At 41.8% G+C, this 22,670-nt stretch overlaps 1 protein-coding gene across 3 annotated transcripts in view; it reads left to right on the forward strand.

Moving 5' to 3' along the window:
- The window catches only part of fbxl17 (F-box and leucine-rich repeat protein 17), a 298,794-nt gene that overhangs the window by 125,424 nt on the left and 150,700 nt on the right, over positions 1–22,670 (forward strand). The window lies entirely within an intron of this gene.

Genomic DNA, 22,670 nt, shown 5'->3' on the forward strand with positions numbered 1-22,670 from the left:
ACACTTCCTGTCTCCTAATGTGGGCGTGGTCATGGCGTGTTCGCCCCACCTCGTTTGGAAGTGAAAACAGATTGGGTTATATTTGCATGATGCATTTATATATTTTTTTGCTAACATTAGATATATACACCGCTAACAACCATATTGATCATTTTTCAATCTGTTCGAGACAGAGAAAGGTCTCGAACAAAGTTCATTTTCTCCTGATTTCTCTTTCTGAAATATGCCATTTTTGGTTCAGAATGTTCTGAACATATGTGGCTCGTGAAAATGGGTCCGATATTTCCTTTGGTGACTATGGGGCGAAAGAATCAGCCATGATCTGTGTTCACGTTCACTTCTCCCATTGGAGTTAATAGACTCAGGACTTGCCGCTAGCCTCCTAAAAGGGCAGGGAAGTGGCGAAACCCACGTGACACAGATACAGGAAATTGACTCTCAGTACACCGTCTCCTTTCTGAACTGTCTCTGGTACAAGTTCAACGTTTTGTAATCCAACAGTGGTATTATGATAAATCCAACACTAATGTTTTTGCCAATTCTTAAAATAAATCCAATGAAAGAAGTCCAGCGGGTTGTGGGGCCTCAGATCAGTTGATCATTTGACTAATGGCTCTTTAGGGTCTTAGCTGGCAAACAAATCTTTCATTGATTAGTCATTTTTGTGATGTTTTCATGGGGAGCTGTTATTGATTAATGAAAAGTAATAGCTGCTTCTCTGGCATCACAATAATATTCACAAATATGCCTTTGTCTTTAGTAAGCACTAGATCGTGGCTCATTTAAAGGCACCCTGTAGGGTTTTTGACCACTAGCAGCACTGTGGAGCAGGGTTTATTTTAGTGGGTGTTTGTATCTCGTGCACATGCATGAGGACGCACATGCATAGGTGACATGACACACATTCCTGCTGATGGTTTCACGCTATATGACTGATGAACAATCGGTGGCGGTAACACCCCAAGAAATATACCAAAAAAGGCAGGGAAGAAGAAGAAGACTGTCATCTGATCTAAACATGGATGTAAACGATGGAGGTTTCACAATATTATAAACGTTGGCTTTGCAAATGTGTTATGAGGCAGGAAATGCATTCAACATTGTTAGGCTGGTAGGAGGAGTGTTTTGGTGAGAAACAGAGAATATAGACATAACTGTTGTTTGTTCACAAGAAAACTCCACAGGGCACCTTTAATCTGTGGAGGGAGAACCACTTTGAATGATTTCTTTTCAATTAAATCAATTGATCTATTAGTCGATAAAGGATTTTAATAGCTCTACACACAGACACACTCACAAACAACATTTGGAGCTGAACCATATTTGAGATAATTATGTACAAGCCTCACAAATGATCAGACTCTATTCTTGTCTGACTCTTAAATCAAGGCCACATAGATGTTTCAGTGCTGACATGTACAGAAGGACACATGTTCGTATACTGTGCACACATACAAAAACATCCATCCATTATTTGTAACCGCTTATCCTATTCAGGGTCGCGGGGGTGCTGGAGCCGATCACAACTGACATTGGGCAAAGGCGGGGTACACCTTGGACAGGTCTCCAGACTATGACAGGCAACCATTCACGCACACGTTCACACCTACGGGCAAATTAGAGTCAACAATGAACCTAACCCTCATGACTTTGGACTTTGGGAGGAAGCCGGAGAACCCGGAGAAAACCCACGCTAACACAGGGAGAACATGCAGACTCCACACAGAAGGGCCCCAAGCCGGGTTTGAACCTGCGTCCCTCTTGCTGTGAGGCGACTGCACCACCGTGCAGCCCCATACAAAAACACATCATACATAATGTACTAAAACAGATACACTCCATATGCAGGCATGCAAACTCTTGCACACGGAAGGATAGACATAAGAATTGAAAACACAAGTTGAAAGGACAACAACTTTTTCCCCCTTGTTTCTGTCTCCCTGGTCATCTTTCTTGCTGCTCCCATTCCTTTCTTTTCTTTCCCCCTTTCTCTCTCGAATGGAAGACAACCTGTACAGAATATGACAGCAAGAGTAAAGCATCTCCTCTTTTATTTATCATCTTGTGTTTTATTCATACGTTTCTATTTAATCTATTGATTTACAGCTAAGGCTGTGGCTTCTCTGCCGACTGTACTCCCACTCTGGCTTAAGAGTGTGAACACAATATTGAATTTATCATGGCGCATAGCAACAATGGATAGGTGTGTGTGTGTGTGTGTGTGTGTGTGTGTGTGTGTGTGTGTGTGTGTGTGTGTGTGTGTGTGTGTGTGTGTGTGTGTGTGTGTGTGTGTGTGTGTGTGTGTGTGTGTGTGTGTGTGTGAAATTATTCTTGCATTACTGAGTTAACAGCAGACATGTGGTGGGAAGGTTATGGTAATACCTTACCCGCCTCCTTTCTATCAAAAAACATGGAGTTTGGTGAAATCCTCACAGGAGCACATGGTGTTATCAACTTCTTCCCTTTATCACACACACACACACACACGCGCACACACACAGGCACAGCCTCGATTGATTCAAGGCTGCATTGATTCCATAATGATATTTACTGCATTGGTTCAGGGGCTGAAGGTGTGTGTGTGTCTGACTGGATTTGTCTGGATCACATGTGGGAATATTGGAATTTAAAATGGTGTGTGTGTGTGTCGGTCTGTAGGGAAGATAAAGCCAGGAAGTTGTGTGTGCGATGCAGCATACAGTTGGTGTGTTGTTAGCTTATGTATGAAGCAGAGGCAGTAGGGGAGTGAAAGGCCGAGGTGGACAGTTGTAGCTGAGGAGTCTTACATGCTTGCTGCTCTGATGCTGCCCCCCTCCCCTCAAAGGAGGAATTTTAAAAATGTAATGCAGGGCCATTTTCTCTGCCCTGCCTCCTGGACCTGCAGACTGTGTGTGTGTGTGTGTGTGTGTGTCTGTGTGTATTGTGTACATGCTGACTGCTGCTGAAGGACTCAGAGCAAATAAAGGCCTCCAGTCGTAAGCTGCTTTATTGTTACACTTTACGGTCACACAGCTCGGAGCGGAGAGGAGGAGAGAGGGTATATATATGTAAAGGAAGAAACTGGCCGGGTGGTCGTCACAACGTGAATGAGGTGTGTGTTTTAGAGTTTTCCATGCGCTCGGGCCGGTTCGCTTTAGCCGCACCATGCCAAGCCAAGCCAAGCCAAGCCGTGATGACGTGTTTCCACTACAAACTACAGACTCCCAGCAAGAGGTAGCTGTGGCTTTCTGCTGTGGTCATGCTAGCACGAACCCCCCCCAACAGAGTTCATGTTGTTACAGCTAACGGATTGGCTCAAGAATGTGTTGTCATGTACAAGCAACGAGAGAGAGACGGAGAGACTGAAATGGTTTATTTGGCTCAAAGTTCAAAGATTCAAAGGTCATCAGGGTCACTGCTGTAGGGGAAGTCACACGCACACGCACACACACACACACACACACACACACACACACACACACACACACACACACACACACACACACACACACACACACACACACACACACACACACACACACACACACACACACACACACACACACACGTTGTCACAGTGAAGACCAGAATGACTCAACCCTCCCTCACATTAGCTCTCCGAGGGCACAGCTGGGTCAGCTTTGGTGTTGGCGTCTCAAACTGATGACAGTGTGCTGTGAACAGGTAAACAGGCAGAGCAAATGACCCCTTATTTCCAGGATCAATTTGTCCCCCTACAAGGGGCAATTGGAGAAATAGAGCTCCGTGGGCGGTAAAGCACTTAAGTCATTTTTTCATCCCTTCTTCTCTTTTTCTTTCTTCTTGTCTCTCATCTTTAAGGAAAATAAAGAAATAAAAGCGGTGTCCTCTGGCTCCCCTTATTTCTCTCAGTAATGGGCGAAAACAGCGTCTCAGTGTAAGAAAGGGAGAAATGATGACCAAATGCGGGACTTCCCATCGTCACAGTCCGACAGGCAGATTGTGACAGTAGGACGTCTATTTTTTGTTCACCGTCATTTCTCGGGGAGACGGAATGTGATGTGCTGCAGGTGGCCGGTGTTGGCCCTGTTATTTCTCTGTATCCTCTTCCAGCGATGATAGCAGACCAATGTGGGATTGTGTTTTTCAAATGTCACAGCGTTTGAAAATGGGGGAGCGAGTCATGATCAAAGTGGAACGGCAGAGCAAATGGCGGCGCTGGCTCTTTAGAACCAAGTTGAGAACACAGTGTCAAAGTTAAATGGTTTCCTTTCATTCTTTGGTCCTTGGTGTCCTTTTCATCTTCAAACTCTGCGGCGCTTTTGCGTTGTGCGTCGGGTGTATTTGTGATTTTACCGTTGTGTGGTGTTAGTTCTTGTTGTGTCTGTGTGTGAAGATTATTTTATATCTAGAGAACTGTGGAGACTTTATTGATTTTATAGTATCATTTATTTGTGTCGTTCGTTTTTGTACTTTTTCTGCCAGTAATGAGGTTGAACATGAGTTTTATATGAATGTCGTGCTTCTGTTTGTACAAGTGTGAGTGTGTTGCAGTATAAGTTTGTGGTGAAGCCCCCTCAGTGGTTTTGGTCAAAGCAAAGAGTCAGCATCTATTCAGCTAACATTAACCCTGCTGCTGGACACACAGCCTGTGTTGACATGCAGATTGATGTGTCCCCCTCTTGCTGAAAGCAGATGCACGGAGTTAGTGAGTCATTTCTTTTATGAGATCTGTATTGTTGGAAGTTGGGCATTTCCCAAAAGCCCTGGCGTTCTTTCCCCTCTCTTTCTCTCTCTTTCTTCATCTCTCAGTCTTTCCGACAGTCTAATTTAAACAGAGGAATCAATATTCATCCCTTTTTCCTCCTCTGCTTTTTTCTTCGGGCCAACATTCTCTGCATATCTCCATCACTTATGAGCATCACAAATCACAGCCCAAATTGGCTGTTCTACATTTTTGTCCCCTCTCACACAGAAATCGGACCAGATGAGGGATGACCGGGGGCCCTCTCTGACTTTCAGGAGCTTATAAAGGAGGAAATAATTGGAGAAGCATTCTCTCATAAACACACCTTCTCTAAAACTGTAAGGCGTGTGGATTTGGAGGCGTTTGCTGCGGAAGCTCATTCCAAATAGCCTCGGTTGTAGCCAGCTGGCAGATCCCACTGTGCCTGGAGAACTGTTAAACCCCAAAATCGAATGAGTACATGATACATCAGTATGATCAACGACGTGTCAAATGACAGTTGGTTGCTCTACTTTGCTTGGCCACAGTGAAGGTGACCTGGGCCTGTATTTGTCAAAGTTCGGAGAGTTACACTTAAGAATACTTTAAAGAGCCAACTTAGGAGTTAAAAAAAAACAAAAAACGAAATTTGCTAAAAGTAAAGACTTACAGTAGGAACATTTACCAAGTGATTTGCTCCTACTTACAAAGTCAGGGGCTGCGGTCAAATAGTCGTTTCTGCTTAGGAAGGTTCCTAACGGAGTGAAATGACCCGGAAGTATCTAAGTGGCAGCCATGATGAGAGCTGGTGGAATTCTCTAAATGCTGAGGAAAGAAGCTTCAATGCTTCCTGGCTTATCTCCTTTAGCATAGCTGGACCATCCTTTATGATAGGAAAGAAGATGATGCCGTCCCACAATTCCTTGCAGCAGAAACATTTAAACCATTCCAATCAAAAAACTAAGACTTGCTGTGTTAGAATGAGCCTCTCCACAGAGTCCGCCATGTTGCTCTGCCATGTTTCTACAGTAGCCCAGAACGGACAAACCAAACACTGGCTCTAGAGAGAGACTCTCATGGTTTTACGTTACCTGAAGTTACATCTTTTTTTTGACTATTTGACCGCAGCCAAGGAGTTATTCTTCAACATCAAATGATTGCCTGTATGCTCAGGAAGGTAGTGCCAATCAAGCAAAAGGATTTAACTCAGCCCCATTGTTCATTCAGTTGAAAAAGAAAATCACCCTGAGATGTTATTCTGTAAAGCCTAAATGATTTAGATGTTTTATTTAGTTTTATTTGTGTGAAATCTGTCAAATCTCCTGTAGCAATTAATAACAAGTAGTCTCTAACCATTTAGGATGATATTCTAGTCCATTGGCTGAACTATAAAGAGCTAATTCCCAAGAGACAAATTAGCAGGAACATTGCTATTTGTTTCCTGCTGTAAAATAACACCTTGTTGTTTCTGTTTCATCACAACATGCTACAAAAGTACAGTCTTAAAGAGGAGATTCTAATTTTCAAACAAGATATAACATGGGTATGACTGCAGTATGGATATGAAAATATAAAATATATGAATTTATCAGCTATTATACACAAATTGCTGGTCTGCAGCTTCCTGTATGCTCTGAGAAATAAAGAGCATTTATTTACAGTCAAATATAATGAATAGCTTTCATTGTAAAAAGGTGAAGAATGTTTACCATTTCTCTGTCATCTGTCAGTTTGATAAATATGGGCCTTGGATAACAGCCTGTGGTTTGAGAAGAGCTTCTTTTCTTTCTCTGCTTTTAACCTACTTTCACTTTTGACATAAATAGGGACAAACGTCTGGTTTCTGCTGGTTACAGATTCTTCAGAGTTCAGCCGTAAAGGGTCGTCTCTGTGAAAGAAAGCAGGAGACTGTGGGAAAGTGAGAACATTCCTCAGGTCACCCGTCTATTGTATAACCTCACTACACATCGGTTTCCTCCAGCCAACTATTTTTAGGTTCCCCCTCTTTTTTGGTTTTGTTGGATGTTTTCTAAATGCCATGGAAAATGTCAGCGGAGCCCGAACCAGCGACCGACAGACATTTGTCCTTGTCTTGTTCCTCCGCCACCTGTCTCTCCAGATTTGAGGAGAGGTGCTGAGGGGCCTTCCCCTGTCCTTGTCACTTCTCTCTCTCTGCTCTTGTATTTTCACACATACAGCACAAGGATCTACGATCTACTGCTACTAAGAATTTCATGCTCTCCTTTCAGTGGGGAGCTCATGGCCAAAACCCGGCACTGGCAGGATTTGTGAATTAAAAACCCAGGCATTTCTTTTTTGATTTGCTCAGGCCTGCGTTGTTGGAGCAGATTGGCTGTCAGCGGAGATTACAGTCCTGCTTAGCAGAGTGAATACACAAGGAGAGCCAGTGTTGCCCTGTTGTCAGACATGACAGTGAGAAAAGGTGCAGGAAAAACCAACGAGGTGTAATGGAGGCAGACTGATTAGGTACGGCAGATGCACACGTATGCATGCAGCACATTTTATCTTCCTTTCTCTCTCAGTTATGTCTTTCATCTTATTCTCTTTGGTTCTGTCTATTTTTCACACTTCATCTCTCCTTCATTTGTCTTTTTGCGTTTCTTCCTCTGTCTCTCTTTTTCTTTCTTTCTTTCTTTCTTTCTCTCTCTCTCTCTCTCTCTCTCTGTCACGCACACAAACACTGAGGTGATTATTTCTGGCAGGTTGGGTGTGAAAGTGTGCTATGATAAACATGCTGCCATGGTTATTAATTTTGAGTAATGGCAGCGTCAAACTCCAGTGCCTTGATAAGTATCGGAGATGGAGGAACATTTGCGGCGCGGCGCAGAGACACAATGAAGGCGAGCAGCTGGAGCTTATAGGCTACAACAGCGTGAGAGCTGCTGTCGTATTCGGGCACAGATCCAAGGCCAGCAGCATCCTACACCTCCCTGTGTATGTCACACAAATATAGAACACAAAATAAGTATAATATGTAATTCATAAGCTTATTTATTTGCTGTAGCCGTACAGTTCAGAGGCGCTTGAGTCTGACCTCTTCAGATGAAGTCTCTCTGCTCGCCACACCACCCGGCTGCTCCAGGGTCTTTAATTTGATTGGATCGCTCCCATTTCTGGAATTCATGAGATTTGATTTGTGATACACTGTCTGTGACGGCTAAACAGCTGCTGAATTTAAGGGGGCTTTAAGTAATCTTTGACTTTAATCACCCTCTTTCAGTGAATTAGGAGCTGCAGCACTGACAGGTCTGGTTCAGGTCACGGTGGCTTGTAATGTGCTACAAAAAAGTCAGATTCCCACTTTAGAGGTAGCTGATAAGAGCAGAAATGTCTGGAGGCAGTATGTCACAGTGTCAAATAGGGAACCTTTTTTTGCTCAAGTTAAAAATGAAGTTTATTTAAATGTTCTAATAGGACATTTCAGCTACGTGTATGCTGTCAAACACCCTTTTAGGTTCTGATAGCATTGATTCTTTGGATTTTGTGAGCTGCATTGATGTGAAGTAGCACTTTTGAATTACACTATCACTCTAAATCCTAAACAAAACAATGTATCTCAGCAGCGTTTAAATTACCTCGCAGAACGTCCAAATGTAATCATCACATGGGAAAACCTGCATCTCACAGCTGTGGAACCACATTAGACACAAACCTCGAAGCGCTATTATCTCACAAAATGAGTCATGAGCCTGACACTGAAATTTAGCTCAAATCCATGTTAACCGAATTGTTGACCCTTGACATCAAAATTATTGGTCCCATTTGGACCAAATAGGTTTTTCCTGTAATTCAATTTGTTTTTCCCGCGTGTAGGTTTACCCTGTGTTCTGTCAGGCTGGGAAAATGTTTTATTACTTTAGCCTATTAGCAGACCAGGAGATAAGAGAAGAAGCCAATAGAGAACATGATTTAAAAACATGCCATTTGTTTTTGCGCAGTGATGCAAAAGGAATGTGGAGTATTGTATATTGTGCATCTTACAAAAGGTCTCTGCTTAGAGTGATCTCCTCTCATTTGATTTTCCCTCTGTTCCTATATTTATGTCTTTGTTTTGAGAGTTGATCCCATTTTCAAGCTTTTATCCAATTCCCTAGTTCTCATGGATTGATGTTTTTTCATATTTATTTCACTCTGAAGGTTAAATTTCTGCTGAGTGGAATATTGAGCAGAAATCTGTGTGTGGGGTTATTTTTATTTTAGATTTTTCTGAAATATTTCTGTGAGGAAAAAAAATGAAAAATATCAACATGGTTTTCTGACTTTCGTTTCTGTTTGTCAGCAAGGAAAAGGGCATTTTTCTTCCTATTTTCTGACTCTTTCTACAAGACCTTTCACTGTAATGTTGTCAATGAACATGTTGACGATAAGTTTGTTGACATCCTCTTATTTCATCACTATTCATTCATCCTTTATTTATACTTGAGAGATCATTTAGGGGCGTCCCTCATTTACACATTTGACATTGAGTCAATCGCAAAACAAAGCAAAGGAAAGCAAAACAAAAACAATTAGATATACTAATTATAAAAATAGTTAAAGCCATTCAAATTTTTCTTTTAGGAAAAATAATTTGATAGATACATTCGGATATTTAAGATGTAAAATAAAGTACAGTTTATACAGAAGCCCTATAATTTTGCAATTACGATAGATGATTTGACTGATTAAAATGTAAATTGTACTAAATTGTCACGGCAATGTAAATTAACTAAATATTGACAACAAAAATGATGGTGAATTCCTTGTTCATTATGCCCTGATGAGTCGTTGGTTCTGTGTGGACAAGGGATGCTAATTTAGATTTTTTTTCTGACCTACATTCGACCCTCGTTAACCGATCATTAACTGTTAACAGACAAGATTAAAATGTACTATTTAGAATGGACCAATGTGTGTGACCCATTAGAAAAGTAAAACCAATACAACAAATGTTTTAGTTTCATAACAGCGGACAGCTTATCTACTGGTTGTTATTCAGAAACATCAACATGTGGACATGCTGTGGGGTTAGTCTGGTCTGTTGGAGAATATATTGCTCAGATGGAACGCAGAGCTAGCGAAAACTAAATCTGGACTAAAACAAAACAAAACAAAAAGACTACAATGTGACTCTAAACCAACTACAATTTTCAGTAAGCGACTGAGACTAAAACTCAATTTAAAATTATTGTCAGAATTAACACTGAGACCTTTCTTACTTACTCCAACACAGTCATTATTTATTTCATTTTATTGAAGATTAATACATCCTCAGTAGGCTTGCAGCAGTAGTCGGTGTTACCGGTGTTACAAGGTGGTCGGGCACACACCGATTACATTACTTGCCCACCAACCCCACCGTTGTTTTGCTTTTTTATAGAAATAAAACCCATTTAGTTCATTTGGGCGAATCCGCGGTGTGTTATCAAAATGTAGTCGGACAACGGACACTACAATCTGAAAGTGAAAGTGTCTGCTCCCTACTGAGTTTCAGCACAGAGTAGCAGGAGTCACATTTCACATACATGGGACGAGAGAGAGTTGACAGGCAAGACGATGGTGGAGGATTTGCTGTCAAAGCGAAAAGCAAATGCGCCCATTTAAACCCAATGCTGTAAGGGAACCATAGCATTAATGAGGTAATCGCTGTACGGAGGACGGAGCGTTCACAGTCGGTGTGCGCGGCGCAGCGGCACCAGCTGCAAACCTGCAGCCTCGCAGCGAAAGCTGGATCGGAGAGGCCAGACACACCACCATCCAACGGTAAAGATCAAAGTAAGCGCTCTACATATATTGAGCGTCATCTTTTTCTTGTAAAATGTCCGGTGTAATCGGTAACACCGGTGTTGCCACAAGTTTATTAACCGGTGGGAAAATATCCTCACCGTCACATCCTGAAGTCTCAGTCACTGCTGCGTATTTACAGTTTCACTCAAAAACATGCATATGCATGGCTGCTTTAGTCTGTGGCCAAAACTGTATCTGTGCATATTTGTAGATGTTAGCCTGTGAACGGGTGCTGAAGTGCACATGGCCTTAAGGCTCTGTGAGGGACTGTCACCCAGGGAGCCTCGCTGGTTCTCCCTCCCAGAGCGAGGCCTGTACAGCAGGCTGCGTGTGTTCGCCCTGCAGCTGGATGTGTGGGTCCTGTGATTTGAGCCACTCAGAATCAGTGTGTCAACCGAGCAAGCAGGTAATGTAATCACACAGAAATGTTCTCATGAAGTGCTCCGTTGGCCAGGAACCAAAGCAGTGGACTGAGGACGGTGACACTTCTACTATTGTGGAAATGCGTGGCCATCAGCGCTCCATGTTCCCTCAATGAAGGGAGCAGCAGTCCTTCACCTTACCCTCCAGACCTTCAAATTACATTCAGAACTGTGAATTCTTTCCTTTCATGAGATGGCATACCTCTTGTCAATGTCCGTTTTACAACAGACATTAATTGTCCTCCCAGCAAGCGCTCTGTTAAATTGGCAGTGGTGTTGGATGGAGTCTGTCAAAGCTATGCAGAAGTGGAAAGTTCACATGTGTAGTTCTCTTTTCGAGCAGAGTCGAGTTGCTTTTGTGCTTGTTGATACTTTTGTGGTCAGGATTTGTGTGCGCTGAGGTTGTTGTTTGTGAATATATTTGGCTTACAGGTGGTACACAGCAGGGGCTGTGGCTTATTATGGTTATCCATACTGTGGGGTCAGAAAGTTGCCAGTATAATCTAAATGGTAAAGAGACCACGGGGCTCGGCTGCCCTTGTTTCACCATGCTGGAGACCTGGCATTTGGCCTGTGTTTGAGGACCAAAGCTGTAATTTTCTCTTCCTCTGCTCTCTGTGGCTTTTGGAAGACTGGGTCAGATGAATAAAACAAAAGCCATATTCCAAATTATTCTGTTATATGCTCATCCTTTCATGCCTTATTTCTTTATCATCAAATGAGCACATGTCCTCGTGGCCTTGTTCCATGCCACCAGCACTTTCTGTTATATTGCTCTGTTCTTTTTTTGTATTGCTGTGCTGCTTTATTGATACCATCCTTTCCTTCCTTCCCTTCACTTCCCTCCTTCCTTCCCTTCTTCTCATTGCTGTGCTCTGTATATCTCCCACCATCTCTCCCTCTCTTCCCTCCGTTCCTCCCTACAGCGCTCCCCCATTCCCTCTGCGTTGCACTCATTTGTGTGATCGCCTTCTTCTTACCCACAGCACATCCGCTGCCCCACAAATGAGAGCAGGGAGAGCGGGAGAGCAAAGGGGAGAGCATGATGCAGGGCCCAAGGAACAGGGTTTAATGAAGCCAGCCTAAATGAATTTACTGCTTTCCATTGAACCACTCCGTCCCATGTGGCGGACTAGCACCTTAGCCATTGTGTCGGAGGGCCCCTCTCTGTTCTGCTACCTGTTTGTCTGACACCTCTGTAATTAGCCGCCACTATTGAGGAGAGTAATTGCGTATTAGAGCCGTGTTCTGTTAGGGGAGCCTCAAAAGTGAACATTTTTATGCAAATGTTCAGGCCTAGATTAAGAAAATTACCCAGGGTTTTGAGTGCGGAAGGAAATAGAGGAAGGCCATTTTCTACCAAAGAAAAAGAAAAGAAATAGTGTGTATCACAGCATGCTAAATGGATGGAGGGGACCGTGTGTCTGCTTGAATTTGTATGGTGGGATATTTGTATTAGTCTCCAGGGATAAACGTTTTTGCTGCGTGGCTGATTCACTATTTCAAATTGGTATTTTAAACAGAGCTCTGTGATGGGACTTGAATAGCAAAGTAAATTGGAGTTATTAACTGCTATTGTTGCTCACCTGGTTTGTATTAGAAGCTCCTGGGGACAAATACTGTGCTGATTGTTATTCATTGTCTTTGTTTTCGTATGCGTATGTGTGTTTGTGTGTGTGTGTGTGTGTGTGTGTGTTTAGCCTCTGGAAAGCCTGCACATGCCAGCTGCTTGCTTGCAACGTCTGTGGTTAGGAACAGGGCTGCAGACTGAGGAACCGGGATTGTGTTGCACCAACTATTCATAAATCCATTACTAATTTAAGTCCTACCTACAGTAAGTTCTTAGCAGCTTCTAGCTGGGTTCAAACTAGTGATTTACTAAATCAGGTTGTACTATTTAAACTTAAGAAATGTCTTTGCTTTACATCTGTATAGCTACAGTCAACGTAGCCACATGCAACGACTCGTATGATAACTTAAGAAAAGTTATTCCTCATTTTTGGTGTGTTTTCCTACCAATGTCCAGCAAAATGTGACACGCGTGTCAATTTCTGCTCCACTACTTGTGTTTTTTGGTTAGTTGGACCATAATGTGATCTAATGAATACAGGTCGGTGCATTTTATATCTATGTAGAATGTATGCAAATGTGCATATACTGTATGTTTAATACTCGGCACATGACCCCACCAGCCAAGGACACAAACTCGTCTCCCCCTTCTTTCAGTCAACGCTAACCGGCCCAAGCCATGACATATGGCCTGTCTGCTTTGATCAGGCCGTCAAAATCTGAACCTCAAATTTAATGTTCAGCTGGAGCAGAACGATGCATAAACACTCTCCAGACACCCCCAGGAACTCTGGAAAATCTGCCTTCCTCCTGGAAACTTTAACTTTCTAATTTTATTTCAGTCGCAACTCGTTTGCAACTCGGAAATCCCCTCCTCTGTCTTTGAACAGAACCAGAAGAGAAAACTGTGTACTGTATATGTGGTGTGTGTGTCTGCATTCATTCTTTTGTGAACTTGTGTATGTATGCATTTATTTTCTTGTTTTCTTGAATGCCTATCATATCTGAGGTTTTCCTTTGCAGAGATGAGCTAAAGGGCAACGTCGCTGCTGTGTGTAAACTTTGCATTTAGCCTGTGAAGTTTGTTAAGGATCAAGCATGTTTCTTGTTCAGGTTAACATTAGCTCAGGGTTAATTTGTCTTTTCAATTGTGCTTTGTCATGGAGAGGTCAAATCACAAGGTCAGAGACAAGACAGCATCCTGTCAGCTGGGAGAGATTTAGTGTCTTGCCAAAGGACAAAGCAGGACCTTTGCTTGCTATTGTAAGGAGCGTGTACCCGGGCCTTTAATCACTCACAAATCAGTATGCTGTGCTTTAAATGAATGTGCCACAGCTGTAGTTTTCTGGTGCATTAGTCCACATTTGACAAATCATGAGTGATAAACATCTGTGACGTTTAAACGTTTACTTTGTTGGACCTGAAGAGGGTTTGGACTTATCTGATGTTGGGCTCTTATAGCGAGCTAAAACTCCTATGTTTTTTTGCCGTGGGCGGTCTGCTTCCATTACCTACTAAGCCTTTGTCAGATTGCAGGGCTGTGAAGCGGTCCCCTATCACCAACGGTAACAGTGGTTTCCAAGTCCCAGTCTATTCAGCTCACGCCGCCACCCTTCAGAGACTGGTAATAACTATTTGCTCAGGCTTATACATTCTCACCCCCTGACTTACATTTTTTTCCTGTTTTGTCCCCTGCTCCATTCATCCTCCTCCGTTTACTGGATCCATATTTTCTTCCCTCCCTCCCTCCCTCCCTCCCTCCTTCTCTGGCGTCATCTTTCCTTTCATCAAAGCAATCACTATTTAAACTCTCCTCCACTCCAAGGTCCTGTCAGATCCCCTAGAAGCCAAACACTATTAAAAGAGGTCTCTAGAGTGTAGCTAGTGTGCGTATGTGGGTGTGTGCATTTATATGTACAGTAAGTGTGAATTTTGCGGGCGTATCTCAGCGTGAAGGCACAACCGTGTTGTAATATGTATATGTATCCACATTGGAGTTGAGGGCATATCTCCCTTTTTGATCCTCTGGATGTTCAATAAGAGCGTGATCTCTGGTGGGAAATCTATTGGCAGCAGATTCAGACGACTACGGAAATTTGGCTTGGCGGGAGGCAGTTAAAAGGTGGTTGTGGTGGGGGGGTGAGAGGGGTTAGAAGAGCTTGCCATAACCCAGAGAGAGTAAAAATATGAATAGAGTGTGGCGTCGATGACCTTGTGGTATGAGGTTTTGGACTCTGCTTAGCCAAATGGGAAAACAATTCAGGCGTTTGCTGAGACACACACACAAATATGCACACACAGTACGCCCAGAAGCAGAGGAAAATACACGCACACACACACACACACACACACACACACACACACACACACACACACACACACACACACACACACACACACACACACACACACACACACAGTTACATCCATATAAATACACACATCTTAAAACAACCTGCTCAAGTTTCCTGAAACAAAATCTTAATTATGGTACACGGCACATGTTGTAACATTGAAAGTGTGTTTACTCTTTTTAAAGAGTATATGAGCTGATTTATAGGGCTTCAAGTAATTATTATTTTCTTAATTAACTGTTTGGTCTATGAAATGTAAGAAAATTGCTTCCCTAGAGCTAGAAGGTTGTCTCTTCTAATGTCTACTTTTGTCCCATCGACGGTCAAAAACTCAAAGATTATTTAATTTTAGTAAATTAAGCAATTTAAGATTAGGTAAAGCAGCACATTCTCAAATTGGAGAACTTATTTGAAAGATGTTTTGAATAATGAAATGATTATCAAAATAGTTGCTTATTAATTTTCCATTGATCGACTAATCGATAAATGTGCTAAAAACTACTTTTGTTTTTTATTTGACTCATTTTGAACGGTGTGGTTTGGTGAAGCTGGGAAATGTGTTCTTTCCCCCCCCCAATGTAAACATAGAAATACAAGCAGTAGAGCTGCAATACACAGCATACCTGTACTAAACCGATTTGGAGCACCAATGCCACCCAATGCTTTTGTCATTACTAAACTTCTTTGTATACATTTCTTTGATTCCTCATTCACAAAGGGTTGATTCTTGTAGGCCTGAAGGTTCCTGACCTGTCTGGACCAGGTGTCTGTTTAGAAAGTAGGATTTAGAGAGATAGGAAGTGAGAGAGACAGACCTGTTTCATTAGCAGATTGAAGGAGCTGTAATGTGACGGCTGGTTGAGACGGCTACTTAAATGTGATAGGCCATTAGCTATTCATCCTTACTGCACTATTAATGCAAGGTATGGAAAATGCAATCATGCAAATCACTCATTGATCAGAGGCTTTCATAGAGGAATAAATGCTGACAGCGTGGAGGGGAAGGAGTATTAAGAATGAGGTGGGAAGGAGGGTACATCTTTCACAGAGAGAGACAGAGAGTCCTTGTCCTCTCTCATTTATCAGCACCTTGTCTGTTACATTTAAAGATGTCATGGGTTATGGGTGACATGTCAGGGCATCAGGAGAGAGACATGACAGTGAGACTCTTCGGTTTCTCCCCGCTCTGTCAGCTACATTACCGTGAACTGTATTCTTAGAATGACTCTGGTGTTTGATAATCCCCTTATAAGCAATAACATTGAAGACTATTGACTCATGTTGAGCCTTAAAGGAGCCTTTTATTATGCTTAGAATTAAATGGCAGCATTACACAAGAAGGGTTATAAGGGACTGAAGGAGGTGAGAGGTTAGTTTCATCCTGTTTGACTGTGCCCTCTCACTGATGTCAGGGTGCATGTCAGTGTGGTCCATCAGCTCTGTTATACGTCTAAAACACTCAGACATTGAAAAAGAAATGACCCCAGCAGGTGGATAGGGGTGTTCCCTCTCGGGGGTGTCTCTTTGACAACGTCAGCTGTTGAGAATCTGACAAAACAGCTGGAGAAATATATTGAGTGCAGCTTTCAAATTTAGTGCATGTTAACCATCAAACATTCATAAACATGAACTCTGAATTTTCCAATTTTAGCTTTATGGTTTCACATTAGATTAAAATGAATTGTAAACCAGGGCACATTTGTTATATTGAGAAGGCAGCAGGTGGTATACTTGGCTCTTTCCATTCTGATAGTAAAATGTCCTCACAGATGGACGGTGTGGATTGTCACACTAGTAAAACGTTAGCCTGACCACCCACCTAAATATTACGACAGTAGCAGACAATAAATCAGGTATATAGAATAACGAAACCTCTAGATTAACTGGACAATTCACCTGTAACAGCAATGTTATGTCACAAAACCTGTTGGGGGTTATGTTTTAATAATGTACAATCTTAAGGGGGCCTTTGAGGACATGCAGCAACTTGGGAATGTTCTATGTAATATGCAGGGTCTACATTTGCTAAAAACCCTGTCACTGATAACTCAGTTGTAACAACAGTATGGTGCCTCAAATCTGCCTCTTAAATCAGCCCACTTCCTCTTTAATATACTGGGTGAGATATGGTTCTCCTTGAATAGTCACTTTGAGCAATTGAATCTGACAGTGAATTTCCCAAAAATACTTTTACAGCGTCTCGTAAAATACTTCATAAGGCCTCAAAATTGTTGATTAGCATATTCACCTAGGATAGGCTGATGCAGTACACTTTAAATTAATAAGCCACTAACTAAAGCAGAGAGAGAGAGAGAGAGAGAGAGAGAGAGAGAGAGAGAGAGAGAGAGAGAGAGAGAGAGAGAGAGAGAGAGAGAGAGAGAGAGAGAGAGAGAGAGAGAGAGAGAGAGAGAGAGAGAGAGAGAGAGAGAGAGAGAGAGAGAGAGAGAGAGAGAGAGAGAGAGAGAGAGAGAGAGAGAGAGAGAGAGAGAGAAGAGAGAGAGAGAGAGAGAGAGAGAGAGAGAGAGAGAGAGAGAGAGAGAGAGAGAAGAGAGAGAGGAGAGAGGAGAGAGAGAGACCTCTTTTGCCACCTTGTGAAATATGATAATACATCTTCATTTTAACGGGTGTTGTAAATGTCAGGGCACAGATCTTCTCTTAATGAAAAGATCGCCCGGTGTCCAAACTCTGACAAATGTTTCTGGTTTGAGCTGAAAACTGGGGAGTCGTCTCCCAGTTCCAACAGTTTGGATGAGCATTAACAAACTCAAGCTGTTGCCTCTTCTTGGGCAACTCTTGAGTTGATCGGTTTCAGATGAAATACTGCTGCATCATCTGTTGTCATTGCTGTCCTGTGTGGTCATTCGTGACATGGTGGGTGGTGATTAACTTTAGTGTGTAACCTCAGAAAACACGGGCACAAAACTTGTTCAGTTAATCCACAATGAAATCACTTAATCCAACATTAAGGCAGCTTCAGAGCAGGACTGTGGCCCAAGAGATTCAGCATGAACTCAACTCCTTTCACATGATTGTAAATTTCTCCCTCAGATGTTTCTCTTTATTGATTCCTTCTGCCGTTTTAAGAATGCATGATCGCTGAGCAGCAGAGCGGGTTCCCATGACTATAGTCAACCGCCCATCTGCACCAGAATCTGAAATTTGACAGATGTTGCATCACAGTTTGATGTTGCACCCCATCGTGCTGTAAGTGGTTTGGCTGACCCTAAATTTCTGAAACCGTGCGTTTCTGCAACGAGTCAAGGTGCTTCATTAATTTTGTTGGCTGTGTGGCACTTTTCATCCATCGCTTTTCATCCTGCAACATAAAAAGAACGCTCTAATCCAAACTCATTTCATTCATGCAGAATTGCTTTTAATTTGCATAAGTGTATGTGTTTAGCTACTTGTCAGTAACAGTAAATTAATTTAAATTGTTTCTGATATTGTATGTATTCATTAATCTCAGATTCTTTTTTTTTTTTTTATTTCCCCTTCGTGTTTCAAAAGCTTCTGACTTTGCAGAGGTTTGAGCACATGGCGTGGTGTGTTTACAGCCTGAAGCTGGTAGTGTGGGCTGCTTCAAAGCTACATCCAGCGTGCTGGACTGTGATTGCAGAAAAGGTTAGCATGGGTTTGAGGATCTGAAAAGTGCCAGATAGCGCGGGCTGCTGTCAATTTGCTCTCAAATACGCAGCAAACTTTTTCTTCTGCTCTTCTTCCCACGGTTTTATGCAAACCTACAACGATGTCACTGACATCAATTTACCCCTAAAAGCTGTGCCGCACTGAGCCATTATGGAGCGTCCGCTATCACACAACGTCCTAAGGGAAATTGAGAACAGGGATAAAACGAGGTATCAGCATATAGATGTAGCTTTGTTCCCCCCCTCCCCATTTTACAGCACACAGGTGCAGTGGTTTTGTTATTATTTGCAGCACGAGTGATTCAGAATATATTATAATAATATGCTTTTATACTCCAAAAGGTAGGCACACTGTACTTTACATCGGGTTCCTGTCTTTTCTTATCTCTCGTTCTCTTTATATACGTTTCATAACTTCATAACAGGCCTGCCCTCCATAACTGGGGAAATTAACAGGATGTGAATAATAAATGAGGACTTAATTGATCAGGCTTCTGCCCTGAACAGATTGTATAGCTGCGCCCTTGATATTAATACTTTGAGTCAACAGAATCAATACGTTCAACTATGAGAAACAACAACTGTTTTCACTGCTGACTCTTTTATCTTGCGACTTAAGGGAAATTTAAACAGTTACTGCAACTGTTTTTATACTTAAGTGGAGCAAAACAGATCACTGTCCATCTTCTGCTGGTGAAAGAGCTGAACAAATATATACTTAGATTATTGTTTCAGGGAAAACAAGGGCTGTGTTTTCATTTTAAAGTATTATGTTTTTGGCATTTTGCCTTGTATTGGAGAGATTCAGACAGGAAACAAGAGAGAGGGGTCGGTATGCAGTAAGGGTCCCAGGCCAGCATCCATGTTGTTATATGGTGTGCATGTTAACCACTGGGCTACCAGGACAACCCATAACTCTATTTTCTTCTAATCATTTTGTCTTATTAAGATGCAGTAGCTCTGCTGGCACTTATTTATTCATAAGTGTTTTTTTTCTGCTCTTTGTTTATGACTAAACAATCTATTTCTTAATATTAAGAATAGGGATGCAGGATCGGGCCCCATAAATTAATAATGGGAAATTATTATATATATATTATTATATAATTATTATGTATTATTCCGATAACAAAATTATAGCCAAAATAATTATCGCCTGGTAATACGAGGCCGAATTGCTTTCATTGACTTATCAAGTGCCGTCTACAGTAGGTGGTGCACCTTTAAATTTGGTTTGTGATCCGCCAATAAACACCGAGAAGAAGAAGAACAACAAGCGCAGCACCCTGACTAGAGAGCCAAACATGTCGTTGCCGGTGTGGTCGTTTTTCACAGATCCAGAGGAAAACAACATGATTGCAATTTGCAATACAAGTTTTTGATGTACTTTAGTAGAAAAAACAGGTGAACATTTGAAGAGTCAGAACAGTTTTTTGTTTTTGTTGTGTTAAAGCTTCAGTAGGCCGAATTTTTTTTGGCATTATTGGGCAAAAATTCAGTAATAACCTTTATTGTAATTCTAGTGTTATGAGAGAAAACTAGACTTCTGCACCTCCTCATGGCTCTGGTCAACCACAGGTCATTTCATTGAGAGAGCGTTCCTATTGGCTGTGCTCCGGTCATGTGACAGGTACTTGGCGTTCCTTCACCAGATTTCACAATGGCGGCGGCGTCACAAACTTTCTCATATTACAGCTAACCCGTGCACTACAAGATAATTCTGAAAACGTGAGGAGAGAAATAGGCATTACATTGTTGGTGCACCTCAGATTATGAAGCGAGATGGAAGGATATAGAGATGAAAATTCAGGATCTACAAATTCCAGTTTTGGTAGAAAACAAAGAACGGACAGAAACTATAACACACTTAATGGATCCAAATACAACATTTACACTAGAAATCTGGGATAAAATAATTCGAAAATATAAACTCGAAAGGGAAAGAAATATACTGAACTGGGGTTGCATATGATCTGAAATTAAAACCAGGGGTATATGACCTGAGGTTCAAACAATGGACAGAGAAAGGTATCTCTGCTCTATATACCTCATGTTCTCAAAGATGGGACATGTAGGAGTTTTCAAGACTTAAAGGTGAAATTACAAGATTTATTTAGATACCTACAAATACGGGACTATCTTATGAAAGAGGTGAAAATTGATCCTAAAATAAATTTGAATGGCATCATTAAAATTATAGTGGATTCATAACGTCCGTGTTAACAGGTTAGAGCAGCCACACTGCCACAGCTGCGTCTCTTCTAGAGATTCGAGGTGTCGCCTATTTTTGATGCGAGCCGCGCGGTTCACAGCAACAACAGACGGTGAAAGCGATCTGATGACTATATATTGACATCATACCAGCTACATTACTACAGTTTACATGTCTAGACATCTGTACAATATGTTACAGACAGTGAAGGTGGTCTATTGACAGTATATTGACATCATATCAGCAACATTACTACAGTTTACATGTCTATCTGTAGAATATGTTACGGATATGGAAAAAAGTAAAGATTTATTTTTAGATCAACACTTCCTGCTTTCATTTCAAAATAAAAGCCCTCAAGCGTTTTTTCTGTGGATAGAATTCCTTGATTTGTTAACACAAGGCTTTTATTCTGAAATATGTGCCGGACAGTGTTGTAGAACATGCAGTGACTTGGAGAGCTCCATGAATGAATATAGTACCAGTTTTAATTGTGGATTATTACTATTATTTTAAAATTACCACGCATTTCTTAACCTTTCTCTGTCTAAAACAAATATAAATGACATTTGAAATGAAATGGCCATTAAAAGGCAAACTTTATATAGAAAGAAAGGGCTAACAGCAGCAGCAGAAACCCAGCTGAAACGCAGCTGTTGTGAACACCTGACGCGTCAATCACGCAGCCGCCACGCCACGCAGCTGCCACGCCACGCAGCCGCCATGCCACGCAGCCACCACGCCACGCAGCGGACACGCGCTCCTGACGTTCCCAGTGTGGATGAAGCGTTAGGGGAGAATAGAGGAAGCTCAACACTATACATAAAAAACAAATGGGAATCAGAGCTAAATATAGAAATTTCAGACGAAGAATTATATAAAATGTGTATGACACAGTGTACATTACTAGTTCAGGAGTATGGAGAGAGTTTGGATGGAAGAATCTTACTCGGTTCTTCATAACACCGCAAATCAAAGGCAGACAGCTAAAGACCCAGCAGCCATGTTGGAGGCTCTGTGGCAAACTGGAGGCCAACCATACCCCCCCGTTCTCTGGAGCTGCACTAAACTAAAGCCTTTCTGGAATAATGTACATATAACTATTACTGACATTATGGGATATTCTATTCCAAACAATTGTGCTGTGAGGTACCTAGGGGACATTGAGGAGGTTGTGCATAGAACAGATAGATATCTGGCAAAAATTCTGCTTATAGCCAGCAAAAAAGCTATAACAAGAAACTGGTATAAAGCGGAACCTTCGGGGAAAGATCAGTGGTTTGAGATTGTCCGTGATATCTTTTCAATGGAAAAACTGACGTACCAACTAAAAATTTAAAGCAATATCTTTGACAAGAACTGCAAAAAATGGATAATTTACATGAAACATGATGCATGTGTTGTTGGAGAATATACATGTTTAACTGCCCCTGACAACTGTTTTTGTTAAGTGTTAAGTTTGTTGTATTCTGTATGGATGCTCATGGTGTTCAGCCCAGAGCTGAAAATGCTAAATAAATATCAAAGTTTAAAAAAAGAAAAGCAGATAATTATCGGTTATTGGTATCGGCTGAAAAAATCCATATCGTGCATCCCTAATTGTGAATGTTTATTTTGTGCTATGGTGTGAAACTGGGATGCACCTATTCATTCATTCTTATTTGAACATGTCTGCTAATGTTTTGGCCCAACATTGCTACAGGGAGGAAACAGGAAGTTCAAAATAGGGATTGTTGATTATGACACATCCAGAGATGGAGGGCACAGAAGGACTCCTGCGGGTGACGTGCTGTTGTTGTTTTCCATAACCCTGGTCTACTTTGTTGTCCCAGGCCTGTTTTTATTTTCAATATGGAGTGCTTTACTGTTTCTTTTTTTTTTTTTGCCGAAAAGCTATCCTGCATTACAGCTGCTTTCAAGCACGTTCATCTATCACAGAAAGGGAGAGGGACGGAGGCGAGAGAGAGAGAGAGAGAGAGAGAGAGAGAGAGAGAGAGA

This window comes from Sebastes fasciatus, chromosome 6 (genome assembly GCF_043250625.1).
Source record: "Sebastes fasciatus isolate fSebFas1 chromosome 6, fSebFas1.pri, whole genome shotgun sequence".
Lineage (NCBI taxonomy): Eukaryota > Metazoa > Chordata > Actinopteri > Perciformes > Sebastidae > Sebastes > Sebastes fasciatus.